We start from the raw sequence: 10,557 nt of genomic DNA, 5'->3' as shown, positions 1-10,557 counted from the left end.
AGAATATGGGACCCTTGAGCACAGCAGTACCCTACTGATGTCACATCTACATCTGAATGTACAATAGGTCATTGAAATATCATATGCTTGAACCCCAGTCCCATTAGCACAAAGGGGATTTCCTCCATCAGGAAGAGCCACAGGCAGAGAAGTGCTAATTAGACAAACTCCTCAGTCATTGGCTACTAGAAGGTGGGTTAGGACCTAGTACCAGTGACACTTGTACTAAAGTTTTCTCTTGTTCAAAGTTTCACTGTTGGTTGGAAAGTCAGAAGCTTCAGTGGCCCTGATTATAAATAGGCATACCATTGCCCAAGGAGAAACCCACATAAAATTCAGGGGCTTAAACATAGAACATTGTTTCTTGGGAACACGTAGATGAATTCACAGTCCCCAATCAAACCAGCATCCAGTTCAACACTGCAATCTCCTTGCCTCTCTCCTCCACCAACAACCTCCACTAAGGCAGGACATCATCACCTTATAAAACTCTTTGGGTTCTGCAGACCATGTATGCCTGCCTCACTTGGGCATTCTATGAGGCATTTTTATTGGCTAACATACAAATCAGAAAGGAGTTTAAATCAGAAAGTTGTGTTAGAAACTGTTCAGCAAAGTGTGATCTACTCTCTACTGTTAGTGCCCCAAACCTTAGTGAACCTTTGAAACTATAAATCTATATGACTGATGGATTTTATCAATAGATCTTCTGACCAAGGGTTGCAGCCTTCACCCAGAGATGCCGGATTTGGGGGTCTGTTGCCTGCGAGACCTTGTGAGTGTCTAACCTGATACTTCCATTTCGGGGTGAGTTGAGTCAGACTCAGTGACTAACAAGGTGGGGAGGAAGCTCAGGGGCTGTGGCACCATGAGTAATCAAGTCCTTTGTCTCTGGTGCAGGAACCTCATGTCTTTTGGGAGATCCCACAAAACTGTGGCAGCCTAACTTGTCTGTTGCAAGTTGGGCAAAACCCTTGGCCCTTCCAAGCTCTTGACAGTTCCCATAAGGAGCTGCACTGCATGTGTCTGCAGAGCAGTTTTTGGCTGAATAGGAAATAAACTTCAACTACCCATGGGCTTTGGAAGCCTCAAATGGGCATCTTTATAAAAATGTAAAAAGATAACATGCATTTAGGAGCTATATGTTAGAAACCCTTCATATTAAAATCAGTATATTCCCATTCTAAATGAAAAATCACTCTAATTACCCAAAAAGCACTTCAGGGAGTATTCAAAATATGAGAGTAATATTCACATCATAATCTTGTTTTATTGTGATCTGTGAACTAATCCCATAGTCATATGAATATGAATAACCCATGGAGAGGAGAGAGAGAGAGAAATACGTATATATTCTGAATGGGGGAAGTTGACATTAGAGCACAGCAGGCCATTAACTTTAGTCACTGCAGAGGTTTTCTTCCCTTTCAATAACCTCAAATGCAGTTATTCTGCCATTTAATATCATTATTTTGATTCTGAGACGACTATTCATTTTATAAATCAATTAGTTTGACTAATGGTTGATTTTCATAGTTAGTATTTGATTTTGTTCAAGTGACTCAGAAGTTCATTGGCCCATCTCTCTTTTCAGTCTTACAACTCCTTCACTTTTCTTTCTATTCGTCATTTTCTCAGTGACTTCCCAGGGACCTGCAAAGCAATTCATTGAGTTAGCGTACTTCATTAGAGCAGAATCTTTCACAGAAAGGGGAATGTTTTATTTAAGATTTAAAATTCTTGCCTGTTCTGAGAACCTTTTTGCTTGATGACATCAAGAAGGTTGATGTAAGCTCCCTGATAAGAATAAAATAAATTTAACACAGGAAGGTACCCCCAGCTATGGAGCTACAGAAAGCAGTGGGGGCCTTAGGAACCTTGTTGTGTCCAGCATGTTCTACTCAAAGCCACTCCAAGCAAACAAGTAATCTGCAAACAGCCAGCGTGTTTTCCATGCACATAGAGCTTCATGGAAACTCCGAAACTCTCCTTCCATAAAATTATCTTTTTAAGTGTCTCCCTTTTAGAAATTCTAGAACTATTTTACACTGAGAGACTGAATATGGAAAAAAAAAAAAAAAAAAAAAAAAAAAAAAAAAAAAAGACAACAGCTTGACCATCTATGACAGAACTCTGACCAACAACCTCAGCAGCAACCAGCCCTAAAGGCCAGGTCTTGATCAACAACTGCCAGCTTCTCTCTGTTTTGCCCCCTCCACTCCCTTACTAAACTGCAAAATTCATAAAAGTTAGGGTTTTCTGTTGTTGTTTTATTGTGGGGTTTTCCCCCCCAATTAGTTCATATGTTTGCATTGACACACACACACACACACACACACACACACACACACACACACACACACAAATGCATGAAAGTAAAGATAGTGAAATTTATAATGGGACCAGCAAAGTAAATACTGACAAAGTATGCCCCCACCACTCAAGCACACTCCCTCCCCAGATGTGAACTTCCATCCACCTGCACTTGAAAATGGACATCAGTGGAGGGTAGAAGCCAAGTGTCTATCCTGTTATGAAGGATCCCCACTATTGAGGAAAGAATTATCACAACTTTTACTTTGTTTGTATTGTTTTAATTGGTAATCTCCATGGCTGCCCAGGTTCTACAATTCTGAAATCCAAAATACAGTTAAAAAAAAAAAAAAAGATGTTTGACTAAATGGCTTTAGTCAAAACAGCTAACCTGAATGGAGGAGAAGCTATTCATAGTCCCAGTTTACCTCCACCTAACCTGTGGGTGGTCAGGCACTGGAAGCATAAACCTTAAAATGCTTGATTATGGGGATGGTTCACATATTTGTATGTCATAACTCATAGATTTAGTAATTTGGCAATGTTTTAGCAAACAGAGATAGTGACAGAAAAAAATGGGTTAACAAGTCAATTTATAAGCAATATTTAGCCATTATTACTAGGTTCAAATTATTTTCTTGGTTCCTATGAAAGTCATCAGTACATTTTTACTTGTTCAAACTTCTATTCATCTAAAGCTAAGGTAGCCCTGGCTGGGTGGTGTAGTGGATTGCAGGGTCATCCCTTGCGCCAGAAAGGTTGAGGGTTTGATTCCTGTTCAGGGCCTATACCTAGGTTTTGGGTTTGATCCCAGGTCAGGGAGTGTACAGGAGGCAACCGATCAGTTTCTCTCTCACATCAGTGTTTTTCTCTCTCTTTAAAAACAAGCAAACACACACACACACACACACACACACACACACACACAATAAACATATCATCTTTGGGTAAGGATTAAAATAAAAATAAAAAGATAAGATAAATATTAACCAAAAGAAAACATGTGATATGCAAAATGGTTTCAATTTGGCTAGGGAGATAAATTGTTAAACCTTTTAAATAATGTAGGTTTGCTCTCAAGAGAATATTTTGCCAGGCTTTTGGTTCAGGATATTTTTTAATGAAGTAAGCATCAGGGAAATCATGTTCCCTAAGATATAATTTCCAATTCAAATAGGTATTACAAATCAAATTTGTCTTACCAAATTTTCCCATAATGTTGCCAAATGGTTTGACATGGTTGTCCATGCAGAGCTCTAACAATAAAATCAGAGGATTTTTTTTTCTTCTTTATTTGGAACAAGATGGTTAAATCAGCAAATGTTAAATCTCAGTAGTCTCCAAGAGAACATCTGATTATGCCATTTACTTTTATGAGTACACCAGGCCTGGACATTCAGTTATTTAATAAAGTTTCTTCTGCTCATAAATTGGATGCCAAAAATTGGATGCCCATTTTGCTGCACTTTAATGGCAAAAAATAGTAATAATATTAATAGTAGCAAGCTATTTGAGCCAAACAATGGGAAAAGAGCTGTACTCTGCATTCACTCGCTGAATCTTGTTTCTAAACAATATGTCCCAATGGACAGCCTTTGTCAAATTGAAACTTAGTGTAATGATCTAGGCAATTTGATTTCCAGACACTTTCAAAAGGAAACTGTAAAAAAAATAATAATAATAAAATAAAAAAATAAATCGTATTTTAAAATAATATTTTGAAGAATTCTGCAAAGTAACTTATTTTTTCCAATTAGATATTTGATTGAAGTGTTGTTTACCTTATATTCTCTAGTTATAACACATAGAAAGTTATTTTGTTATTAAACTACTATCTCCATTGTTTAGGGTTAAAACTATCACCTTTGATAAAAGGAAAGAAGAATAGACAAATCTTATAAGACATCTTGGTTTTCCAGAAATTTTATCTTTCCAGGCCTCTTCAACAAAAGCTTCTAATGGTTTACTTTTAGCATAAATCATTTATAGTCCTGCCAGTTTCTAAGCCATTTGACAACATTAACAACAAAAATAATGTAAAATTTAAAATACTCAATGTTCTAGAAGTCTATGACTATCATGTCAATTTTCAGTCCTTGTCGTTTTCAAGAAAGGCGATTATATTTTGGGTGCACTGTGTTATTTTTAAACTCAAGTTTTCAGTGTTCTTTTGTTTACAATTCAATAATGCAGTTTTGTGTCAAACACTATTTTTTGAAGACTAGTGTGCACTTCCATTAGCATTCTGGCAACAAGACAGAAGCCAGGTCTCCTTAATCATTCCTGTTAGTATATTTGTTGACTCTATCAGAATAGCTTCCTAGTACAAATAAAACGTATGGAAAATGCTTTTCCTTCTATTTCAGAAATAGACAGAGGTTAGGAAGGAAGCATTTTGAAAAATGGCATTTCCAATTCACACTGGAAACAGAGATGCTTTAGAAAATGGTAAACATGTGACAGAACCACATATTCCTCCTGAAAATGCCGTTTCTCTGAAAAGATGAATGTTCCTGCAAGAGAACTAAAGAGTCTATACAGGTAACACCAGATGAAAAACATCCATTGACTTCAGTGATCCCAAATACCCCCAAATTATAATTATTGGTCTAAAAATTGTATTTGGCTGAGGGGCAGTGTCACTGAATCATGAGTGCTGGACTCAGCGATGTGACTAGGATGCTCATCAAGACCTTCCCCACTCGGGGCTTAAGTTCAAGGTTAAGAACCTCAGTCTCCTCTACTATTAAACAGAGGAATTGGACCAGAGAGCTCTGAGGTCTTTTTTAAATTAAAAAAAAAAAAAAAAATCAGATAATAATTATCCTACCGTCACTGTAACACAAATATTATAGTTTCTATGGTTACAGCTTTACTTTTTTATTGTTACTAAAGTCATTACATTTAGTGCATTAAGAATTAATAAGCAAAGAGAACGTGCCATTTTAGGTTATTTTCTGATAATGGAAGTCTTCCTCTGACTATAAAATAGGTTGTTGCGCCATCTGCTGGTAGTTCTGAGGTTGTCTAGTGTATTAGATGATCAGTGTCTGAGTTTTAAGGGTACATTTCCTTTTTTCCCTTTGTTGCTCCAAAAAGCTTTCAACACGCCTTCTGATATCCTGGAAAGGTAAATATAAATGCCAAGATAGTTATAACAGTTTAAAATAATTTAAAATCATGAGATTTTATTCATACATTTTGTCACGTTTCTCCAAAAAGGTTCTGATAAATCCGTTTTTTTTAATGAGATGTCTAGATCGAATTTGTTGGTATAATAAGTGGAGTATTTGCACTTTAACACATAGTATTTACAATGCCCCGGACTCCCTTGAGGCAGCCAAAGTCTGAAAAATAAAGTGGCTCCATGGCTACCACATTCTAATGATTTCTTCCCACACATACAGTAAGAGCCCTTCCTAGAATGACACTTCGCAAGGTCTCATGCATATGCATGACTTCATTGTGCCAAGGAACGGGAAAGAACGTGAGTGGCTTTGTGAAAAGGGACAATTTGATTCCGAGTTATGATGAATAAAGATTTGTTCATGAACAAAGAACAAAGAAATCTTCTTGGGAAAAATGCACTTTAGGCAGAATTATCAGAAGAATAAATAAAGATTCTCCCAACTTTCAAAGATTCATGAAGTTGTCTTCTTCAGCAATCTAGAGGTGCCTTGAGGATGCTGTAATTAAGTTTCTAAAGAAGGCAGAATGTGTCCTTTGAGAGTAAACAGAAAGGCTAGTACAGCTTCAGTGACTTTTTAAGGTTCTAATACTGAAAAAACTAACGGAATTCTTCCATCATCTTTCGCATGAGGCCGACTTACAGAGCTTTCCATGAGGAAAGTCTCCAGTTCAGGTGGAGCATAGGAACTGCCCAAGTGCTACCTCAGGCCGGGTCAGCTGAGTGCACTGAAGGTGGTAACCAGGAAGACATCTTTAAATTCAGAAACCTGTCTTTGAACAGAGGGCCTGGGAGATTGATCATCCAAATTCGACAGACACTCCACAATCAAATTGCAATACATGGAAGTGATCACTGAAACTGCTAATATATATGATGACAACGAAGAACACATGCAAAACAAATGTGTTTTAAAATTGCATCTATTTTTAGTTTAGCTCACGGAGACCTAGTAACATCATGTCTATGGATGAGTTTTGCAAAAACATTCAGGGGATCCCCCTGGAAAAGCTCTCGAGCTTAAAAGCCTTTCAGTTCCATGGCAGTCTGTGATTTGACCACAGACAGGTGAGGGATGACGTGTGCAGGAAATGCAAACTAATGTTTTCGCACGCTTGGAATGCATCACCAGCACAAGTAAGGTTGTTAGGCAACTTGGATTATCTGCACCCTGACTCACTGAGGTTTCCTTTATCTCTTCCTCATTCCCTTCCACCTCCCCCTCTACTTAGGGACATTAAGCAAACTGCAGCAGGGCTACAGAACTAATGGATAGGTCGGGAATAAAGAGACATTCATTACTGGCCCTTATGCTCAGGGCGGTTTCCTTCCGAGGGCCACATGCCAAGCCTCCTGAATTAATAAAAGTGACTTCTCTGCCAGAACAATCTAATGAAATCTGCATTTCCATGTCTCAATCTGTAACTGAGGCAGCAGGTTTGAATGTGTGCCTGACAGGGGCTTTCATACATTTTATGGGAATATTTAATTACCTTAGATGTAGATAGAATGGTGGGAAGAAATATTTAAATCTGATGAGCGCTGATTCTTTGAAAATAATCCTGGCCCCAGACCTCATCTTGCCTAACATCCTAGGCCTGGGAAATCAAATGAATAAAAATGTCAGGAAGGGACATAATTGAATCCAGCCAGTGACTGCACAAGCCATGCCTTATTAAATGAGGCTACAGCCAAAAAGAAAACCCATTGCCCTAACTCAGTTAGCTCCCTTGGCTTCCAGAGAGCACTAAGCAAGGGGGGAATTGGAAATAACAGATTTGAGCATGGTCAACTTGCAAACATCTAACCCATAAGAAGGTACTTTAAAAAAAAAATTAAGAGATTATTTTACTTCCTGCTGTATTGACATATAATTGACATATACATTGTGTGAGTTTAAAGTGTACAACATGTTGATTTGATACACTTACATAGTGCCATATGATTATCAACATAGCATTAGCTAACGCCTCTATCGCATCACATAACTATGGTACCATTTATCACTGTACATTCCTCTCTTAGCAGCTTTCAACTATGTAATAGACAAGAGGCCTGGTGCATGAAAGTCATGCACTGAGGGTGGAGGGGTCCCTCAGCCCGTCCTGCGCCCTCTCACAGTCTGGGACCCCTCAGCAGATGTCCAGGACCCCTCAGGGGATGTCTGTCTGCTGGCTTAGGCCCATTTCCGGTGGGAATCAAGCCTAAGCCAGCACTGGTAAATCCTTCTCAAAGTTCAAAACCCCTTGTTCCTTACTGCCCGCCTGCTAGCTGCTTCTTCCTTAGCACTGCTTTGGAGGCGGGAAAAGCTCCCACCACCGCTGCTGCTCTCACCAGCCTTGAGCCCAGATTCTGGCTGAGAGGCACTCCCCCTGTGGGAGTGCACTGACCACCAGGGGGCAGCTCTTGAGTTGAGTGTTTGTCCTTTGGTGGTCAGTGCACATCATCGCAACCAGTTGTTCAGGTTGTTCTGGTCATTCTATTATAATGGTCACTTAGGCTTTTATTATATAATAGTAGATTATAGCTAACCATAATCACCATGCTGTACCTTAGAACACCACAACTTACTCATCTAACTGGAAGGTTGTGCTCTGTGACCAAATCTCTTCATCTCTCCCATCCCCAGGCCTTGGTATCAATTTTAGTGAATGCATTATCCATACCTATTCAAAAATAATGCCTTCAATGACCTTTACAAATACCTGTCAATTGGTGTGCTTACATGATGCTAATCTTTCTATGAATTTAATAGTATATAAATCTATGTAAATTTCTTCATCACATTAAGTATCAGTTCTGATTTATTAGTTCCATCCTAAAGGCAGTGGATCAAATGTTCTCATAGGGAAATAAAACTATAGTCACTAGTGATCTGCTTTTTTATGTAGAAAATTACATTACAACTCAAGGCTAACATTATTTTTACTTTTTAAAAATATTAACAAATTATATACTTATTCACACACAAGCTGAGTAAACAGACAAGCATTTATTGCATCTCACCATTATGGAAATTGGCTTATTTAGGTCTCAAAAGCTTCCTAAACCACTGGAATTTAGATATTGACAAAAGGTTTTTGTCCCTTCTATGATTCAATATAAAATTGCTAGCTGACCCAGAAGAGGGCACAGACCGGAAAGCCATTTGTTTTAAGGAGTCTTAAGCAAAGTGTGTAAAAATAAATGTGCCTTTAACGTCTCCTTAATAAATCAAAAACAAGGGATTATTTGTATAATAGTAAATGTAACTTTGAGAAAACTTAATTATATCACTTTAAAAAGGATAATTCTGGATGTTGTTTTGAGAACTACAAATTTCATAATTTACTTCTTTAATATCAATGTTTCTTTCTTAATCCTTTAGATTCTAAAAACCAATAGTATGATACATCTGAATGTTAGCCAATACAAAAAAAAATTGAGTATTTCAATATTTTGAGAATTATTTGAAATATAAAACTCATATATTAATAAAATCAACCCAAGGTGCTAATCCATATATGAATAAAGAAAAATATATATATTTGTCATTGAAAATATCACAGCTTTAGAGAATTAAAATGTACATGAGAGTGCTAAAGATTCTAACATGCAGCTTAAAAATGTGGAGTATGAAATTTGCTTTGCTGGGAACAGCTCTCATTTCCTGAATTTCAGATTAATTATATATCTTGGTTCAAGATCATATTTCAGGTTAAAATTAACATCATTGACTCATTTTGTTTTGCCTAGGACTTAACATACAGCTACAAAATTGGAAGCTAATAAGAAAGAATTTTTAAAATTTAAAAACTATTTGAAAGATTTTTCTTATTTCAGAAAAGAAACTGCACTCAATGGTCTGTTGGATAAATTCAAAAGTATCTAAAACATAGGTAAATTCACTTAATAAAATATATTCTATATTGATATTGATATTTTAAATCCTTTACATATTATTTGGCTGGTTCTTTTCTTTTAAAAGTACAAAATATCTCTTCCTGATTTTGGAATAAACAAATACAGTGCTATGAGCAACTTGGTAGAAACACAATCAGATTCTTTAAAACATTTTTTTTGTGTTTCTTTTTTTAAGTTTCCTGTTGGCTTGTCACATTGTGTTCTCACATCCCTTAGAAACCATATGGGGAAGTAATAAAAGGCTTCTCTCTGTCCACGGATACACAGTGTTTATTAACTGACTGAGAGAAATACTGAGAGAAATACTGAGAGCTCATTAGGAATTGTTATATGTGGTCATTCAAGTATACAAAGCAAGGGACAAGACCAGTACACAGGAAACACCCGTGAGAAAGGACAATGGATAATGGGCAGTTTAACAGTTACATTAAAAAAAAAAAAAAATTAAACATGACCGTAGACAAAATACAAAACAGTAGCAGCATTGTTGGCTATTGCAGTTCAAAAACAGAACTAGTGTCTCACAATGTGTTTTTCTTTAGCACCAAATCTTGCACACTGTAAGCATTATTTAGAGAGAAAAAAAAAGAAATTAAGAGCCTTGAGCAGCAGAAGTTAATATTGTCTTTCAAAGAACTTCCCAGTAAATTCTAAAATGTGTAAACATATGCTTGAGGATTTAGCTCCATCTACAGGAAGCAGGAAATAAATTCTTTGTAAACCAAGTTCTCTCTGCACACACCCTGATATTAAGATAAGATTGTTTTTGCTTCTTATAAATGATGCTTTTGGCTGAGAAAAGAAAAGAACTGAAAAGAAAAGAAAAGAAAAGAAAAGAAAAGAAAAGAAAAGAAAAGAAAAGAAAAGAAAAGAAAAGAAAAGAAAAGAAAAGAAAAGAAAAGAAAAGAAAAGAAAAGAAAAGAAAAGAAAAGGGGAGGGGAGGGGAGGGGAGGGGAGGAGAGGGGAGGGGAGGGGAGGAGAGGAGTGGAGAGTGAGTGGACAATATGCCAGTGGTTCAATCCTTACTGAGTCTTTGAATTACCTTTAGATTTTTTTCTCTTCTTTATAAATCAAAGAAAGTAAGAGAGAGAGAGAGCAAGAGCAAAAGAGAGAGAAGGTAACAAGATATTCCATATACTTATTCTTTTTCTCTC

At 36.9% G+C, this 10,557-nt stretch overlaps 1 long non-coding RNA gene across 1 annotated transcript in view; it reads right to left on the bottom strand.

Moving 5' to 3' along the window:
- Positions 1-997: 997 nt before the first annotated feature.
- The window catches only part of LOC123653266, a 35,481-nt gene continuing 25,921 nt past the window's right edge, over positions 998-10,557 (bottom strand). The window contains exon 3 of the long non-coding RNA XR_006742973.1: positions 998-1,653. This is a non-coding gene — a long non-coding RNA (uncharacterized LOC123653266). The remainder of the gene's footprint in view (positions 1,654-10,557) is intronic.

Source organism: Pipistrellus kuhlii, unplaced genomic scaffold (genome assembly GCF_014108245.1).
Source record: "Pipistrellus kuhlii isolate mPipKuh1 unplaced genomic scaffold, mPipKuh1.p scaffold_m20_p_1, whole genome shotgun sequence".
Lineage (NCBI taxonomy): Eukaryota > Metazoa > Chordata > Mammalia > Chiroptera > Vespertilionidae > Pipistrellus > Pipistrellus kuhlii.
Note: the sequence above shows the minus strand (reverse complement) of the source record. Positions and strands in the feature narration are given on the sequence as shown.